This window comes from Balaenoptera physalus (assembly GCF_965194825.1).
Source record: "Balaenoptera physalus genome assembly, chromosome: 12".
Classification (NCBI taxonomy): domain Eukaryota; kingdom Metazoa; phylum Chordata; class Mammalia; order Artiodactyla; family Balaenopteridae; genus Balaenoptera; species Balaenoptera physalus.
Window position 1 is genome coordinate 26474571 of NC_138897.1, and position 20545 is coordinate 26495115.

General features: G+C 40.6%; 1 protein-coding gene across 5 annotated transcripts in view; it reads left to right on the forward strand.

The window, feature by feature from the left end:
* Nucleotides 1-5127: 5127 nt before the first annotated feature.
* The window catches only part of SMAD2 (SMAD family member 2), a 107457-nt gene continuing 92039 nt past the window's right edge, over nt 5128-20545 (forward strand). Inside the window, exons 1-2 of one of the 5 annotated variants that reach the window (XM_082416618.1) lie at nt 5128-5522; nt 5794-5877. The gene's annotated coding sequence lies outside the window, so the exon portion shown is untranslated. Of the gene's footprint in view, nt 5523-5580; nt 5878-20545 lie in introns of those variants that run through there. The other 4 variants (XM_082416617.1, XM_082416620.1, XM_082416619.1 and 1 more) reach the window with 4 other exon arrangements.

Here is a 20545-nt window from a genome sequence, read left to right on the forward strand (position 1 = left end):
AGGGAAAATTATCGATCCATTCAAAGATATGTATTGAGTACCTCCAGGTATGCTTGAAGTAGGGATAATATATATGGTGAACGAAATAGACATGCTCCAGTAGGAATATTCTGGTGAACAAAACAGACATGTTTCCTGCTCTTAAAGAGCTTACATTCAGCAGGGAGAAGTGACAAATAATAAGTCACAGTACAGAAATAGTGGATATGATAATTCTAGATAATGATAAAGAGTTTTAAAGAAAATTTTTAAAAGGTGGTATGATAGTGTGACTGGTATGTGTGTGTGGAGGGGGTGGTTCTAATCTAGACTGGGTGGTCAAGGGAACAGAGAAGAGGTAGACGAAAAAGCCTTTTCCAGAAGGAGGAGCAGGTCTTCCACAGGAAGTGGCTGGGAGAATAGATGTGGAGATAGACATATTTGTCTAGTGTTGGGGTTTAGGTGCAGAGAGGAAATTTGCCCCATTTTAACTGTGAAATAGTTGGTCAGGACATATGCATAGAAGGTAAAAGGGAGATTGAAGAGAGTAGCAAAGGCATAGGTGAGGCTGTAGATCAGGGACAGGTCAAAGAGTCAGTGGGCAGTATCAGAGCAGGAAAGGTAAGACACTATGTGTATAACCCCTGACACAAAGTGGTCATGGGTCTTTGGAAAAGCCTGGGCCTCGGTTTCTTTAGCTGCAAGGTAAGAGCTTTGGTCAGGCTCCATTACTGTATGAAGGCAAGGAGGAGCTGATATGAAACTTCTATGTAGCTATGTAATTCACCCCTTGAAAGCCACCATTGAAGTCTTTAGAACCCAGTAGTAATTGCCTCTCTCCCATCATTAATTACATTCTGGCCACTCATCAGCTAACACAATTGTCAGACTCTTTCAGCAAAATGTCTTTTTCATAGCTGAGGACTCCTTACAGTAAGGACAAACAATTGGGGCTCATTAATTCAATCATTAGGACACTGATTATGCATCTATTGTCTACTCTAGTCAGTTATGTTAAATAAGCTCTTCAGTCTTCATCAGAGCAATTATGCTAATAAGGCTGAAATTTTCTAAGAGTATTATACCTTCATACACTTATCCTGCCTAGCAGCCGCCTGGCTCAGTCAATATTGTCACACACAGACAATTATAATCAAGGCATAAGGCCCTATTGTTGACATCTGACTACCAAGTTATCCCTCTCACAATAGAACTTTAAATAATTTGTCCATTGTTCTTCCAGGGTTTAGACATTGGCCCCTGTTTAGTTTTCTCCAAGATATGGAGATCTCAGATACCATTTAAATGCCTTTATGGGAGTGTTCATTGCACTGCATAATTTTCCAAGTAGTATTTGAACAATCATTGGATTAACTATCCAATGATAAATTATCTAGTAATTTTTTATGCTTTTAAATGTACAGACAAGAAATATAATATTAATTATCAGATGCCTGGAGAACAATGAGAAATATAACTTGTTTTCTCCAAATGTTTTTCTCTCAACCAGAGCCAGCTTCTGTCCCAATGTCATTATCTTTAAACTAAAAAACCTATTTGTACGTTTTATTTTCTTGAGTGATTTTGGCCATGGAATGAGGACTTTCCACCATGAAAGACCAATGCTTTTATGATAGGTACGTAACAGATACCTGATAAATATTTGCTGAAGTTAATTCTTTTTTCTTGTATATGCTATATTCTTGTCTCCAGCATTTCCCATCAGATATTAAATATTTTTTATCTTAATAAAAATTACCATGTGAATGAGGACTGTGTGTGTGTGTGTGTGTGTGTGTGTGTGTGTAGAGGCAGGTGGACACATCTTCAACATAAGTTCATTTAAAATATCAAATTTCATTGTATTGAGATAAAAATCCAGCTGGTGTTGGGTTTCTTCATTTACAACAAAAGTAACCCCACACATTTGTTCTTTAAATTTTGTACTTAGGTTATCTCATTTAATCAGTTGCAAATAACTGGATCCTTCTTTAAGATGTAGTAATACTCACTGCAACTTAGTTCCACGAGGATGAGCACATATAGAGATTGGATGTTGACAAGATACTCAATAGTTGTACTGAGGGTAACTACAAACTGGAAGGATGGGGCAAAGCTACGTAGAATGCTTGCAGACCTTTGACACACATACAGCCTTTTTCTGCCATACAAATGCTGTATTTCACACTTCTTCAATTACGTGGTATTTTTTATCTTAGGTTGTGGGGAAACAACTGAGAGCAAGATGCTTGCCGTCCTTGTCCTTCAGGAATCTGCAATCTAAATGGTGAGACAAAACACATGAGAAGTTAAAAACCCGCTCAAGACTAAACTAACAGATCAAGACATTACTCAAAGCAAAGTCATGGTATGTAAATCATTCTGACCATGAGAGAACATTTATAGGTGAGCGATATCCTTTGGGCTGGAGTAACCAGGAAAAGCTTTACAAATTTAGCAGAGAGTTCTAGCTTTTGAATATGAGTTCTAGCTTTTGAAAAATCAATACATGGATATATATATGTGTACATATATATGTGTGTGTATATATAAATACACATATATATCTTCTTTAAAACTCTACAGAGGAATTAATGATAAAATTTAAGTTTTCCACTCATGACTTCAAGGTTCTCTTTCTAGAAGCAACCACCACTACCATTTTCCTGATATGTCTTTCCAGTATATTTTACTACTTTTAAATAGATTCTGAATTGATTTTGATTTGATTTTTCAGTATCATGCACAAAAAAAGGTTAAACAAGGTGTCTATCCACATAAACATAAGACTTACTCAATATAATTTATACAATAGGGACCTACTGATAGGTCTTGAGATACCCTAGTGGATTTCCAAGTTGATTGTTGCCACGGCAATCCCTGCTCCATCTGCCTTCAGTCTCTATCTTGACCCACTTTGGCTTAGATGCATTTCTAGCTGAGAAGGGATGCTCCTTTTCTAAGCCTTTTGGGGACTGCATTGGTAGCCAGATTGCCCCTCCTCCCCTTTCCTCAATCCTACAAACCCTGGAAGGCTTCCTAAATGAAAGAGTTAGGGATCCAAAGTCTGACACTTTGGAGAGATGGTCTTAGACCTCAAGCATATTATCCATTGAATTAATGTGCCCCTCAAAGTACCTAACTCCTGTACTGGGAGCAGATTCTTCTGGAATTCCAGCCAGATCTGCTTCTGTTTCTATTTCTACTCACCCACATAGACACCCAAATGCACACCCTGGTCACATAGGAGAAAATACTTGTGTGACCCAGGGTAGCTTTTTATAGGCCATTTCATATAAAAACTGTTGGCTTGTGTTAGTAGGGAGAAGGACCAAAAACCATAAACAGCCCTCCTACTTCTAAATCGAATAGCCTTTGCCCTAGAACATCCTCTCTGGTGGCTCTCGGAAGCGGAAAGAGAAGTATTAGGAGGTGAAACAGCTCCACCAATTGGCTTCCTAGATCCCCTTCACAAGCTGTTTTTAAAAAGGGGTGAATAGAGTTGCCTCTAAACTGACAATGGGAGACACCACCCTGGAGGTAAACTTTTGAAGGTAGAATTTCTGCTGGATGGGTTCATCTTAGCATATGTGATGCAGGCCACAGAAGGGAAGAAAGGATAACGATTATTGGTTTTCTTTTAACTTAGCTCTGTGCTAGTCACTTTCATAATTATTACTTTATTTAATCATCACACAACTATATTTAAGTAGCTATCATTGCAGGTGAGTTTCACTTGCCAAAGGTCACATATTTGGAGCATGCTCTTCATCACAAACTTTCGATGAGAAAAGTACTTCCATGTTTGAGGAGAGAGATGGAGGAAATGCAGGAGATTTTTAACGGATATTTGGAAAACCTGTAAGACTCAGAGGATGACCAAATATCTCTCCAGATTCAACTGAAGGTACCCTCCTCAGGGAAGCCTTCATTTCGGAAAAGAATATATTTCAAGAAGTCTTACTGTTTGAAGTGGTCACTTGGTACTTCCTGCTTACTGATTTGCATTGCTAGTGCCGCTTTACTTGAGTCGCAGGTTAAATCCACGAAGCAAGGAGTACATGAGAATGAGTGCCAGCCAGGGAACCAAGAAAACCGTGTTCTAGTCTTGTCTCTGCCACCAACTACCTAAGTGAGATCTAAGTTTCTTTTCACCTTCAGTTCTACGGTGCTCTCTGCCTAACACAGTAGGTGCTTAATAAATGCTTGATGTGATTGGTTGGGTTCAATATTTCGGCAGAGGCTCGGGTGTCTGTAAGGTATAAGTGACAAAGTTACCCGATGGAGGTTATGACTCCACCAGCTTTGGGAAGCCACCGGCTTAGCGGCTTGTCGTGCAGACGAGCGAGGATGGGGCCTAAGAACAGCGCCTGAACAGTGCAGAAATGCAGGGGAAGGGAAGATAACTCAGCAATTGAGGGGCATCGTGCCAGGCACTTATGTTCTAGATTTCACAAGACCATTCAGAGCATGCATTATTAGCACCATTTTTAACGAAGACAGAATGACGGTTCCGGTTAAAGAAAAATACCTGGCATCCCCTTTCCCTGGCCCTACATCCCAGAAAACATCTCAGCCCTGGGCTTATTTACATCTCGGACCCCGCCCCCGTTTACCACCACGAGGGCCCCGCCCACTCATTCGCAGAAGGGCGCGCCCAGTGTGGGTCCGGTACCCGAGCTTCTGCAGAACCCTCTTCTGCCCGTGGCTCGTCCCGTCCTCTGGGCATCCCCGGGAATGAGCACGTATCCACTCCCGGCTTGACTACTGAAGGTGGGCCAGGCGGCCCCCGACAGGCCCCACCCAGTGGCGCTGGCGAGAGACCGGGAGGGAGATCAGGGCCGAGGTAGTGAGGGACGGGTGGTCGCTAGCGCAGCAGGTTACGTGCCTTCCCCTCCCCTTCCCAGAGCCTCTCGAGAGACCGCGCAGGAGACGAAGCCAACCCAAACCACGGGCATCACACCCTGCCTACTCCTTCACCGCCCCGCCGCCCGCCGGCCACGCCTCGCCTCACGCTCTACGGGGGAGGCGGGACCAATCAGCGAGCGACGTCTCCCTTCCGATTCGAGGCCCCCGACGCGCGGCTCACACCCCGAGCACCCCGTGCGCTGATTGGCTGCACGCGCCGCCGGTCCGGCCGGGAGGGCGGGGCGGCCGAAGGGAAAGGAGGTGGGGAGGTAGTGGCCCGCGACTCTCTGAGCTCCGCTCGTGTCCCGGCCTTTCCCGGGCGCTCGGCCTCCTTCTTTCCCTCCTCCGTTCTCCTCGTCTTCCGTACGCGCCGAGCGCTGCGCTCGGCCGGCGTGCCTCGCGCCCTAACGGGCGGCCGGGGGCGCCAATCAGCGGGCGGCAGGGTGCCAGCCCCGGGGCTGCGCCGGCGAATCGGCGGGGCTCGCGGCCCGGGGTGGGAGGCGGGTCTACCGCTCGGCCGCGGCGGCGGAGGAGCAGCTCCCAGCCAGCAGCCAGCGAGCGCCGAGCGAGCCGCCCGGAGGTGGGTGCGCCGCGCCGCTGCGGCCGGCAGCGGAGGGCGCAGGGCGGAAGCGGAGGTGGGCCGGCGGGCGCAGCGGGGGAGGGCTCGGCCGTCCAGGCCGCCCGGGGTGGGGGCGAGGCGGGCGCGCGCCCGAGGGGAGGAGGGGCGGTGGCGGGACGCGCGTCCCCACCCCCTCCTTCCCGCGGGCGGCGGCCGGGCCCGCGCCCCCTCCTCGCGCGCCGGGGTCGACTGCCGGGCTCCGGCTGGGGGGCGGGGCGGGTGGCCTGGCGGCCGCGAGAGTGTTTTCAGTTCCGCCTCCAATCGCCCATTCCCCTCTCCCCTCCCAGCCCCTCATCCCATTCGGAAGAGGAAGGAACAAAAGGTCCCGGACCCCCGGCTCTGACGGGGCGGGACCCGGAGCCTCGGTCCAGGTAACGCCGCGGCGCCCGGCGGGCCCACGGGGCTGGGGTGTGTCAATGTGGGGCTCGGGTCGGTGAGGCTCGCCGCGTCACCTGGCCTCGGGGGCCGGGGGCTGGGGTGTGGCGAGGTCGGGGCCGCGGGGCGCCGGGCCCTCGGGGTGCGGGAGCCCAGGGCGGGGCAGCCGGAGGGACGGGGTCGGCAGCCGGAGGGACGGGGTCGGCAGCCGGAGGGAAGGGGTCGGCAGCCGGAGGGAAGGGGTTGGCGCCCGGAGCTGCTGCCCGCCCGCGGCCCGGGGCGGGGGCCGGCCGTGGCCCGTCCCCTGCGCCGCGAACACACTCGGTAGTTTGTGGTTGTGATTTGCAAAGCCCGGAGGGACAGAGCTCTGGTTTCGGGAGTTGTTGAGAAGCCGAGTTAGGAGCGTGCGATACTTTGCTTCCACTTTTTTTTTTTTTTGGTGCTGTAACCTTTGTTAACCATTCTGGTCTCGGGGTTCAGAATCGCTTGAGTGTGCTCTCACACAAACACGCACACGGCTGATACTCTGTCCAGGTCCTTCTCTACTCGCTTGTGAAAGTTGCTCTGTGAGCGGAGCCTATTTGTTTTTATCACACGCCTTTAGAAAGCACGCTGATTGATTTCACGTATTTCAAACTTGGTTTTCAAATCTGCAACTTTGTTTTGTTCTCTCCTGGGGGATACTGCCCTTGGGTTGAGTACTTTTGTCTTTTACTTACTTAACCCTTTTGTGGTTATGGTTTCTTTTTGATCCTAAACAAAAGAAAGACAGTACTTAGGTTGGTTTTGTTATTTCTGCCTCCTGACCCTTTAAAAGCTAAATGCTACCGGTTTGTTGTCAACTAAACCTTTATTTAAAAAGAAAAAAATTACCAGGTAAAACGAAAATGAAGTAGCATTTTCCATCTAAGTCCTGGCATGTTTGTTACAGTTTGGAGTATCCTAAATTTTGGTGTTTTAAACTTTTAAAACGACGCAGGTAAAGTAATTGTCAATAAATAAGTGATCACGCAAACTCCATTTTTCCAAAAATGGTCCCTGAAATTTGAATTAATTTCCAGAACTCTGAATGATTAGTTCCTTTTCTTCTGATTTCATGTGAATTGAACCTTCACCACTGATTGTAAGGGTGCTTTCCTTGAGACTAATAAGATAATACATTTTCTATTATTCTGAAAATACATTAGCTATTTTTCTAGTTTTGATCCCCTTTAAAAAAAAAGTTTTCCTCACATACATGTGTCAGGTAAATAGTTAAATTAAATTTGGGAAGTTTTGATGTGAATAAATAAGCAAATATACACAGAGATGGGAGAAATAATGTAAAATGGATTTCATAAATGTATCATGGTTGGAGGATTTTTTTTTCATTTGCCTTAAAAAAACCCATACAGAGTATTGATAGAATTTTCTCCACCAAAAGGTCATTTAGAAAACATTTATATTAAATTCAGGAAGTAACACTGATTTTATTTTTAAAGTTACTTTGTTGTTTTTTTTTTTTGCCGTAAAATTAGCTGTGGTAGTAAGTAAGAATAGTTCAAGTCTATGGGCATATCTAAGGTGATTACCCACTTACACTCTTAATGTTAAAATTGAGTTTAAAGTAGTTCATTGGTCTGTTTTAATTAATGTAATGTGATTGGTAACATCCATTTCTGGACTTGTTTTAGTAAGAAATTGCTGTTAGAACTTGGTTTTTATACTTTGTAGCTATACTTTGTACAGTGATTTCACATTATAGGTGTTCAACAAAGTTTGGTTTTTCAGGGTTGTAAGTTAACCTGTGCCTAGTCATAAATGGTCAGATCGCTACACACACAATCTGTAAGGTTCATGAAATAAGAATCTTGTAAGAAACTGTGCAGAGTAATTTCCTGTTGTTTGTGGCTTGTCAGGCTTGGTGTGTGCTTTAACTCTCAAGTAGGAATTTGGGGATAGTTTTGTATATTTCAGCAGAAATTCTCTTTAGTAAGAACAAAGGTGGTTTCTACTTCAAGATGGCAAAAGGTCCCCTTTTCATTTTCATATTGTAGATATTACAAACATGTTGTTAAAATTTTGTTACCTCATATTGGGGGAAAATCCGTGAGTGAAAAATAGTTTAGTTACGTAACCTGCTGATCAAAGACCTATTGAATTTTTACATTTTGCAAATATTTTCAGCTTTGGCTTTTCTAAAGGTGTGAAAGCACTCCTTATTCTTGTTTGGTTTTGATTTTGTTGGTTTTGTACTTTAGGACTTCTAAGGCCTCGTTTTGTAGCAGCTTTTTTATACAGGTGTTTTTGTAATGCATATAAAAGTCATATTTAGTGCAGTCTGGCAGATGGAGTCTCATTCTTATTCTTGGGACAAGAGTCATTTTTAGATGATGGTGAGGGGCATGTCTTTTGATGGGAGTAGAGGAGCCATTTTTATCTGTAAGAGGAAAGATGTTTTCCACTAAGTGTTGTAAAGGTATGTCAGAAAATGTGAAATAAAAAGATTTCAAAACCAGTTCAGGAGAGGTTATGCATTTATTCAACAACTAACTTGTATTTATTGAACAGGTAACATTTATTCATTTATTAAACAGTAAAACAGCCTTTTGCTGTGTGTCAGGCCCTGAACTAGGCAGTGAAGTAACAGGGAACAAGTGTATCCCTGTTCCTTAATGGGATTAGAAAAGTGGAAAATCTTCATATCTCCTTGTCCTGTCCTCCAGTGTTTAGAGTAGGAAAATCATGTTAATGTACAAATTCAGGACTGAGCCAATTCCTAAAGTATGCTTGCACGGCTTTCTTTTGAGTGTAGAGGACAGCACTAGGGAAGGTGTCACGTGTTAACTGATATCGTCACCGGGAACAGGTAGGGTATTTTTGGGGGGTGGGGGAACTTGTCACCATTTTTGCACAATCTCTACAAATTGAAGATATGACTAGTCTTTCAGAAATATATTTGTTGCTGAGCAGGTGAACACTTGTAGAGCTAAGCCTAATTTGGCCTTAGTTTGATTATCCATTGCCTTTTATAGAAACTGGTCAGGGAAAGAAAGCAAACCTGAATCGGTCAGGTTCTGCTGAGAGTATGAGAAAGTATAAAAGCAATGAGCTAAACCAAGAAAAAGGATTGGGCTGCAATCTTGTGTAGTGGAAAGGCCCTGGGTTTTGGCGTCAGAGAGACCTAGGCGTACAGTCAGTTTCTCAGTCACTGTATTGGGCAAATTACTTAACTCCTGAGCCTTGGTTTTCTGATTGAAAATGGAGGTAATAACACCTACCTCTTAAGGTTATTACATACAAAGAGTAAATGCTTGTGATGAAGGTACCTAAGAACAGTGCCTCAGACTAAGGGTCTTCTCAGAAGATCTTTGTTCTCTTCTGGTTGTAGCTTTCACTTGTTTTCTAATTCAGATGATTTTCCTACACTCTTCTCCTTGACCTATTATAAAATACATTTGAGAAACAGACACTTAGCGAAAAGGCCTAAGGTAGGCAAATTGTCCAAGTCCATACCTTTCAGTTCTAGTCATAGGAGAGCCATTGTGACCCTTAATTAGAACCTGTTGGCATTTATTTCAAATGTTTCTAACAAGCAAAGTTATCTTGCTTCTAAACCCACAGTAGATTAGAGACAAGTAGATTGTGGGTCATGTGGGAGGTTGAGGGGAGTCTAGTGGGGGGTGGGGTAGGAGGATGGGGAACTGTTAGCCTACTGTCTATTTTAAGGAAACACAGATAACAGTCTGGTGAGGATAATGGAGATAATCTAAAAGACGCAAAAACGAATACTCAGAGCCTAGCTAGCATGTCTGGAACCATTCAGTGCAGGACCAGACCTGAAAACATAGTAATGAAAGTTCATCAATTAGATTAAATCATATTTGGGAAAATCTATTTAAAGAGAGCGGTAATCTCCATAATATACTTTAGATTGTCATTCAGGATGATTAACAAATGTTCTTAAAGGGGTAGAGCATGGTTCTAATGACTTTCTTTATGACAGATCCAAAGTACCTGCTCTGACCAAGGTGCTTTTCATTTGTTTTGCCATTCGGAGTGCCGTGATTCCAGACTGAAAAATCTTTCATGCTAGGCCAGTAGTAAAGAAAGGTGATCTAAAGGGTGTCGCACCCCTGGCCACACCTTTTCTTTGGAATAAGTCAGTTTTTTGTCAATCTGCAGGGGTGTCGTGTACAACTTTTCACTCAGGTTTTAGGATAAAGTATGCTAGAGATTTCTAGGACTGAACAAGTGTGGACAGTTGGCTTAGTCTGTCTGTTGAGGGCTTCGTGCTTCTTATATGTGACTTCTCTCCAATATTAGCCTTGGTAATTTTTTTGGATCCTCCTCTTTTCTATCTCAGGGTTACTTTCTAAACCATCTACTCCATCAAATATTAATTGGTCACCTTGTAATTTATAGCCTTAGCTATTTGGAAAAAAAAAATGGACTTTTTTTTTTAAACCAGTAGTGCAAAAGTTATCCATCCTTTTTTGTTTAAAAATGCACAGTTTGAGGCTTATTGCTTATCTCTGATCAATTTTTAAAATTTATTTATTTCATTTTATTTATTTTTGGCTGTGTTAGGTCTTCTTTGCTGCGCACGGGCTTTCTCATGGGTTTAGTTGCTCCGCGGCATGTGGGAACTTCCCAGACCAGGGCTTGAACTTCACTGTGTTCCCTGCATTGGCAGGTGGATTCTTAACCATTGCCCCACCAGGGAAGCCCTCTCTGATCAATTTTGATCATTACTCCAGGTTGATATAATTGTGATGTGTTCAATTAGGACATATTTCAATGCTGATTATAGGTAAACATCTCAAGGATAGCTCTGAGCTTCAATTTCAGTAATTTCATGTAGGGAGAATGTAATTTTGCCAAGCCAGATGGATTTAGGCCCTGCCTCTGGTTTGGCTAGTTAGCCTGAAATATTAAGGTAGTTAAGGTAATTGTGGCTCACATATGTGCCTTACATTCTAGAGTGTGTACGCGTTCCTCTTAGATATGTGAGCCACACTGACAGGACAGATGCCTGGTAATTTAGATCTTTAAGTTTGTGCTTTTAAGAAAACAGAAATCCTGAAGTGATTCATTCTCATTAAAATTTGTGAGTTTACTGTCAACTTGTCACGAATTCTTCCAGATAGTTCTGTAATTTTCAAAATCTCAGAATTACTTTGGCCTCAAGACTAGAACAGTGGAAAGTGAGTGCAGACTTGAGTTTTGATCTGTTCAGTACACATGTCCAGTTTGCATCTGAAAACCTGTAGTGCCCTACTGTGACCTCCCTTCTCTTTTGGCGGGAGGGCATAGCTTCAGGTTTAATGTATTCAGCTTGTGAGGAAGAATAACTGGGAGGAGCCACTGGAAGTTCATCAGATTTATTACCTTGAGTCTTTCAGTTCAAAAACTCGATCTGAGGAAGTAGCATAGTGAATCTGTGATCTTGTAGTTTGCCCGTTGAAGATAAAGTACATTTGCATATGCTGCTTCAGCTTTTCCAAAAATTCTATAAAGAGATAATGGTTATGGACTTGTAAATATTAAGGTAATGCTCCGTCTTAATCATCTTTCATTATAAAACGTGGGGCGGTGAATCTGGTTTTCAAAGTTCACAGAATAAACTCCTGATAAATGGTGCAACGGAAGCTGGGCCCATGGGCTTTCTTCCTTGATTTGAATGAACTATGGAAACTTTTTTGTTGACTAGAGGCGCTCTATCTATGGCAGTGAATGCAAATTTTTCATGTTTAGACCAACCTTTTACTTTGTAGACAGGTGGTTTAGGCTGTAGTTCATGTAAGCCGGCCAATTAAACTTTTCTTTATAAAATGTTTTAAGTATCAGGAGGATTCCGCTTTGGCCTGAGGTTTGTGCATTGGCCATTTTTGCTCTAAACCCGTTTTCAAACCTAATGCACACAACATACCTGTATGCACACAGCAGCAGCCAGAGAGAAGGCTCCTACCAGCAACAGCAACAGCAACAGCATTATGCAGAATCTCAAAATGTAAGGAAAGCGACAGTTGCTGAAGCCCTGCCTGCTCAGTTTTCCTCTCATTCTTTGGCCCCCAGGAAGCCTTTGAAGCTCTAGAGGAGTAATAGATCGTAGAGAAGAAACTTTCTGTAGACCCACACCATTCAATATAGTAGACACCAGCCACATGTGGCTATTTAGCACTTGAAATATGGCTTCTGTGACTGAGGAAGTGAATGTTGAATTTAATTTTAATTAATTTTAATTTAATAGAAAGTTGTGTTGGGCAGTGCTACTCTAGCCTTTGCTTTAATTGCACTTTTACACACTGAGGACTTGTACCCAATTGATGGTGTAAGTTGTTGCTTTAGCAGAAGGTCAATACAGACTCTGGGAGTTTTAAGAGAAATTGGAGTACTGAATATTTGTGCTGATTTGAGTCTGGGCTTGTGTAGTCTCTTAATAGTTGGATCCTTTTTCACAGTCCAGGGATGATAAACTAGTGTGTAATTTTATGTTTACAAGCTGAATATAGACCTATGGATTCCACACAACTCATTAAAGGTGAAAGGAATGTAACTCAAGTAAAGAACAGATAGACTCTCTTTATACAGCAGTCCCCATATAATGGGGACTTTCACTGAAGTAATGACCTGCTTTTAGGGTTAAATTCAAGCTCTAACATTACGTTTTAACAGTCCATAAAACTGAACACATGAATGTTTTCTCTTTGCTTTTAAAAGGCACATTACCCATCGCTCTCCATGGGGCCAACTTAGGTTTCCAATTGGCAGTCTTTCCTTACTAGCGTACAACTTTGGAAAAAAAGCATAGTTACAGTGAGAATTGAGAAATCTGGGTTTTTTTTGGTTGTTGTTCCTAAAACTAGTTTTTACTTTTTTTTTTTTTTTTTTTTAATGCTTTCTATTGTTGGGGTTTCTTTGACTAAAACAATTGTAAAAATCCAGGTCATTAGTAAACGTGTGATACATGTTTGAATGTGGATTGCCAAAAATCTAATAGTGATTTTATACTATTTCAGCAGGAACTTAGGTGTTCTTTATGAGGCAGCACCATCACATTTCAAGTATTTTATGTTGAAATATCTAACTTGATTTTCTTTTGAAATAAATATTTATATAGGTATTTGGAGAATATTTTGTATTTGCAATTTGAAGATATTTGAAATTTACATTTACTTTCTATACTTAATGACTTCCTTTGTTCTGAACTTGAACCTTGTGAAGTGTTTTTTGCCACTCTTTTTCATATCCGCCTTCCTGCTGCCCTTTTAGAAGTCATCACTGAATTCTGAACTGCCAAGTTTAGCAGTCTTTTCTCCATTATCATACTGCTTTCTTCAGTGTTTGCATCATTGACTATACTCTCTTTATCTAGATTTCTAAAAAATCACACAAAGAGACATAGATTAGGCCCATTCCTCCTGCTACAAATGTTGGATAAAATGTAAAACATTTTTGGTCATATATAGCTGATCTAGAGAGGGAGGGGTGGGAGGGAGAGAAAAGTCCCCAGGTACCAGAAACTTAGAAAGTCAGTTAGTGTCAAGGAAAAGCTGGCCTTGGGGAATTTATTAGATAATTCAGTAGCTGGGGCTGGGGTTGTAATGCCATTTGGGGAAAGGAGATAAAATTCTGGGAACTGTATACTAAAATATATATATCTATATCTCTGTTCCGATATCATTGAAACTTCTGTGGCCTCTGAGAAAAACAAGCCTCAAGCTTCTCTATGGAAAAACTAGAAAAACACTAGTTTGTAGTGTTTTTGTAGAGGGACTTAAATAGCACATGAAGGCCAAGCAGGGTAAATAAAAAGCAGACACTAGCTAGATGTAGAATAGTGGATTTTTTAAATAGGTGATACATTATTGTATTCAAATTCAAAATTCAAAATTCAAAAGATACAAAAGGATATACAGTGAAAAGTCTCTTTGCCAGCCTGTCCCTGCCACCCAGTTGCCTTTCCAAAGGCAAGTAGCATTACTAGGTTTTCTTGTATTGCTCCAGAGATTTTATGCATATGTGAGCAACTTTGTGCATATATTACCTTTTAGTACAAAAACTGGTCCTGTATTTTGCTTAATAATGCATCTTGTAGATTATTCCGTGTCAGTACATAATGAATACTTTTTAACTTTTTCTTTTGGTTGCACAGTATTCTTCTGTATGGGTGTCTATATTTCATCAGTCCTCTTGTTGATGGACATTTATTTCCAGTCTTGTGGTATTAAAAATAGTGCTGTAATAAATGACTTTGTTGATACATCATTATACACATACATAGGATAGATTTCTAGAAGTAGGTCAGAGGATATCTACATTTGTATTATTTATTTTAGGGAATGTACTTTATTCATTTTTTGAATAGGTAGTAAGAGCACATGGTGCAAGATTCTAAAGGGACAAAATAGTAAATAATGAAAGTAACTCTCCCTCAGATCTCTTAACTCCTGCTACCCAGTTCCATGTCCTTCTAGAGCTGCTCTGTTCAATAGATAGCCACTAGCCACATGTGGCTCTTGAACAGTTGAGCTGTAGCTAGTCCAAATTGAGATGGGCTGCATTTGTAAAATACATACTAGATTTTTAATACTTAGTTAAAAAATAGAGTGTAAAATATCTCCATTTTTAATACTGATTACACATTGAAATAATATTTTAGAGATATAGTAGGGTATATTAATAAAATTATTAAATTATTAAAATGATTACTTTTAACTATTTTTACTTTTTTAATGTAGCTAATAGAAAATTTACAATTATATGTGTGGTTTGCATTCTATTTCCGTTGAATGGCTCTGGCTTAAAGAAATTCCATATATATATAAACAAGTCTGAATGCATGAGAATTCCTCTTATCAGGCCGGGTTTTTTTTCCTTTGCATTATAATCTGTAGCATCAGAAATCTCGACGTTGGTTAAAACATACCAGGCGGTTCTTTCCTGTCACATTTACTCTCAACATTTACCATGATCATAGTGGGTCTCATCAGTGAAAGCCATGCTTCCATTGACTTTTACGATGTTTGTCTACTTTAGAGAGAAGGCTGATATTACTTTTTTTTTTTTAAATTAATTAGCTTATTTATCTTTGGCTGCGTTGGGTCTTCGTTGCTGTGCGTGGGCTTTCTCTAGTTGCGGCGAGTGGGGACTACTCTTTGTTGCGGTGCGCGGACTTCTCGTGTTACGGAACACGGGCTCTAGGTGCGCGGGCTTCAGTAGTTGCAGCGTGTGGGCTCATTAGTTGTGGCTCGCGGGCTCTAGAGTGCAGGCTCAGTAGTTGTGGAGCACGGGCTTAGTTGCTCCGCGGCATGTGGAATCTTCCTGGACCAGGGATTGAACCCGTGTCCCCTGCATTGGCAGGCAGATTCTTAACCACTGTGCCCCAGGGAAGTCCTCTGATATTACTTTTGCTACATGTTTTTGAACCTGCTCCAGTCTGCACTGGTTGCCTACACCTAGTACACAGCAGTTGTCCTCGGATCCCCCTTCACTGTCATTTTATGGGGTTCCTGTCATGGGGTTCACTGTCATTTTATGGGGTTCCTTAGCCTTTCTCCTTTGTTAGATCTCCTATTCTTTTGCTCTCCTTTCTTTTGATGAAACATATCCTTCAGGACTTCCTTTGAGAGAGAGTGTGTGTGGAAAATATTTGGAGATGTTACATGTCTGAAAATACCTTTATTCGATCCTGGGTGGGTAATAGAATTCTAGGTTAAAAATAATTGTTTTTTAGAATCATGAGGGCATTGCTCTGTTGACTTCACTTAGTGTTACTGTTGCGAAAATCAAATCCATTCTGATTCTTTTCTGTATGACCTTTCAAAAAATTTATCCTTGGAGACTTTTGGCTCTTCTTAGCATTCAGAAGTTTCATAGCCACCAACCTTGATGTGGATGTGTTTCATCCATTGTTCTGGGGTCTTGATGGGCCTTTTCAATCTGGAAACTCCCATCAAAAGATTTTCTTGATTTATTTGATATATTTCTTGATTTCTTTGACTGATAATCCCCCCCCCCCCCCCCAATCATCTCTGATGTCTTTCTGGAAGTTCTGTTTGGACATTGGACCTCCTGAACTGGCCTTCTAATTTTCTTCATTTTTCTCCACTATTTTTCATCTTTCTTCTTGTTCTGCTTTCTGGGAGATTTCCTATACTGTATCTTCCCACACTTCTGTTGTCCCCCCGCCACCACCCCCCCCCCCCTCCGTTTCTGCTATCAAGTCATCCAAGAGCTCTTCTTTTACACTTTGAATGTTCCCTTTGTAAAGTATGTTTCCTTTGTAAAACATGCTGCTCTTGCTTCAGGGTTGCTATATCCTCTCTTGTTTCTCTGGGTATAATGATGATTTTGAGGATGTTTTCTTTCTCTGTATAGTCTCAAACTTATTGAAAGTTGCATTTTTCTGTTTTTGCTTGCATTTTTCCTCACATAAACCAAGTAATCGTTGATTAAGAAGGTGGGGTCTAAAAAGCCGATTGGAAACTAAGCATGTGGGTCTTCTTTCAGTTTCACTGTAGAGTGATCTGAGTGGACCGTTTGTTGGTAAACTCTCAATATTAGTATCTGTATGTTTTTCCTCCTGGGTTGGTCAGGTAACCTGGAGAGGAGTCTTGATCTGACTAAATGGGTAAAGGTCTGGCTGTTAGTATCTTGGGAGCCAGAACTCAGTGGAGGAAGGGGTTGGGGAGTGTCTGCTTTTGGCATGCTTATGTTCATTTACCCCCTCTCTTCTCCTAATGGGACCCAGGCCATCTCCTAGCACAGGTAGACTGTTTTACTCTCTGCCAAGAATAAACATTTAGTCTTCTGGAGAGGGAGAGGAGCAGTTACCCAGTGGCATAGAGTGGGGAAGTGGAGCTAAGTATCTGATTGCTTCTCAAATATCCCTCACCCAATCCTGCCTATTTTATCTCCTTCCTCCTTCTGGCCCTCAGTTCCTGCTATGACTGGTGGTGTCTGCTACTTAGCCTTTTGAGAATTCTGCTGTGTAGATCAGGATGTTTCTCCACAGGTAGCCTAGAGTTAGTAAGTAGTCTCTGATCTGTTCACAGTTATTACTCATCCATCCATTTTCCAGTTATCAAAATTTTGCTTGTTTTTGTCTTACTCTTCTCCCTATCTTCATGAAATTGTCTTTTCTTTTTTATTTTTAAATTCCTTTATTGTGTGTTGAGTTTGTTTTTGTTTGCTGTCTTCACCTGCAACCCACTGGTTAAAGTTTTCCATTAAAAATTTTTAAGGATAACCCTCTGCAAGAATTGGAATAGAATGTGTAACTCCAGATCAGTGGGGATGAGGTGGTGGAAATAAAGACTATGTGATCATTCAACTAGAAGGCAGGAAAGGAGAAAAAAGAAGCAAAGAAATTGCTTAGGAATTAGAAAACAAAATAAGATGATAGAAAATAAGCTTAAATGTCTCCATAAACCAATGCATAATTTCAGATTAAGCTTGCTGGTTAATGGAGAATGAAAAATTAAAAATTAACTAAATGCTTTTTATTAGTAGATACACTTGAAACTATGATGACACAGTTTTAAAGTAAAGGAAAAAGATGCAAAAAGATGTACTAGGCATAAACTCCATTTGGGCTGCTGTAACAGAATTCCGTAGACCGGGTGCCTTATAAACAATAGAAATCTATTTCTCACAATTCTGGAGGTTGGGAATTCCAAGTTCAGGGTGCCAGCAGATTTGGTGTCAGGTGAGGGCTCACTTCCTACTTCATAGACAGCTGTCTTTGCTGTAACCTCATATGGCAGAAGGGGGCAAGGGAATTCCCTGGGGTCTCTTTTATAAGGGCATTAATCCCATTCATGAGGGCTCCACTCTCATGACCTAATCACTTCCCAAAGGCCCCACCCCCAGATATGATCACAGTGGGAATTAGGTTTCAACATGTGAATTTGGGTGCAGGGCAGGGCAGGTGTGGTAGGGACAGTCTATAGCAGTCTATACGGTAACATTAGCAGAATTACAAGGATAAGTCAACAAATGTGTAATAATCATTGTAGGAGATTTTAACATACCTCACAGTAATATAAGAAAAGATAGGTAAAAAATAAGGTTATACAGCGCTGGAAATGTGCAGTTAGCAAGCATGCAGCAATTACAATTATATTCTTTTCCGGTACATATGGAATTATACAAAACTTGGTTATGTACTAGACCTCAGAGCAAATGTTGACAAATTCCTAAGAATTTGTACCTTAAAAATCATGTCCTTGGACCCTAGTGCAGTTAAGTTAGAAACATAACAGGAGGATAGCAACAACAGCTCCCAAATCCATAGTTGGATGCTGAAAAAACATACTTCTAAATTTAAGAGCAACTCATAAAAATTAGAAAATGTTTAGGATGATGAAAATACTGTCAAAACAAAACAAAACAGCAAAAGTTCATTTGTCTATCTGGGAAACTTACAACCTTGAATGTGTATTAAAGAAGTAAGAATGTTTACTTAGTAAAGAAAAATAAGTTAACTATATACAATGTAATGAGTTAGAAAAAGGAAGGAAATAAAGTTGAGAAATATTAATAGGGGAAAAATAGATATAACTGGAACAACTAAACCTAAGGTGCTAAGTTGAAAAGACTAAGTTTGATAGAGGAGGAAAAGAAGGCACAAATGTGTTAGAAATGAAAAAGGGATAGGACTGCGGCCAAATTGAGATTTCAAAACTAAGAACACTGAGCAGCTTTTTGCTTTCAGATTGGAAAACAGGTAGAATGGAAATTTCTAGCAAAATAAATTACCAAAATTGGCTTAAGAATAAGAAACTTGATTAAACTTGATTAGATTATAATGTTAAAATTTAAATTCATAGTTAGATATTACACCAAAATGAAATTAAATAAAAATCCCCAAGCAACCCAAACCCCAAGTGAAAATTCCAGATGGGCAAGTTCTATAAAACTTATGAAGAACCAGTAATTCCAGTGTTATACAAAATGTCATAGAAAAAATCATTTTGCTAGGCAACTGTAATCTTGATACCCTCCCAGCCATCGAGACAAGTGTAGTACCAGAAGGGAAACATGTAGGCTACATCTCACTAATGAACATGGCAATAAAATTTTAGGTAAAAATGTTAGTATTTGCTCAAAACAAAAAAAACGCTGTGACTATTTAGGGTTTGTCTCAGGAATGTAAAAATGATTAAACATTAGAAAACCTGTAAATGAAATTCATCACATTAACACATCAAAAGAGAAAAGCCGTATGATAATCTCAGTGGGTGAAGGAAAGCGTATGATAAAATTCAGTACTTATTCTTGACAAAAATTCTTAGAAAACTAGGAATCAGGGAACTTGCCTAATTTGAGTAAATGGTGTTGGTTTAAAAAAATAGAAGTGTACCTATGGCATGATTCCAACTATATGAATTTCCAGAACAGGTAAAATTACTTTGATAGAAATCATGGGCGTGAAGGGTAGATTGACTCAAAAGGGATCCAAGGAATCTTTTTGAGATGATGAAAATATTCTGTATCTTGACTGGGATGGTGGTTATATGGACGTATATATTTACCAGGACTCACTGAATTATATGTTTAACATCTGTGCATTTTATTGTATGTAAGCTGTGCCTCAATAAAGTTGACTTTAAAAAGAATACAGTTGACTCTTGAACTGCATGGGTTTGAACTGTCTGTGCCAGTCCACTTCTATGTGGATTTTTTTTTTTCAATAACTGTGTACTACACTATTCATGGTTGGTTGAATCTTCACATGCAGAACTGATACAGAGGGCTAACTGTAAAGTTATGTGCGAATTTTTGACTGCATGGGGGGTCAGCACCTCTAACCTCCTCATTGTTCAAAGGTCAACTGTATATAAAAACCAGTGCATTACTATATGCCAGCAAGAAACAAAATCTAAATTTTAAAAAGCCACCCTTTAAAATGGCAACACAAACTACAGAATACCTAGGAAAAAATAAAAACACGTGGGACCTTAATGGAAAAGATTATAAGACCCATATAATATTCAATTAGAAGAAGATATACTTGTGTTTATGAATAGAAGACAGTATCGTGTCAGTTTTCCTTCACTTATTTATAAATTGTGTCATTCCAGTTAAAATCACAGGTGAAAGAGAATTCACTTTATCAGATTTCAAGACATATTGTATAGCTTTAATGGTTAAGACATGATGGTATTTGTCTCAGATATAGACTAATGGAAGGAAAGAAAAAAAGCCTAGAAACACAAATAGGATTTGTAATCACTAGGGAAAAGATTCAGTATATGGTGCTGGTGTACTTGATTATTTCTGTTGAGAAGGGGAAGATGCCTACCTCACACCATACACACAAAAAAATTACAAGTGTGAAAAGCAAAACTTTACACTTTGACTTTTAAAAGGTGACAGCATATGGAAGGATCTTTAAGAAGGTACAAATATATACATATGATTTAAAATACTGATAAATTTGAGCACATTAAAGTAAACTACTTAAGTATAAAAAAGGCCATCAAAAGTCACTTGCTAGGTGAAGATACATGTGATATGTGTAATTAACAAAAGATTATTATCCAGAATATATAAATAATTCCTGTGAATTAAGAAAAAGATGGTGAATGTGAACAAATGATTCAAAGGAATAGGATCCTGAAAAGTCAGTAAATATGAAAATATTCTCAAACTTCTTAGTAGTTGGGGAAGTGCTAA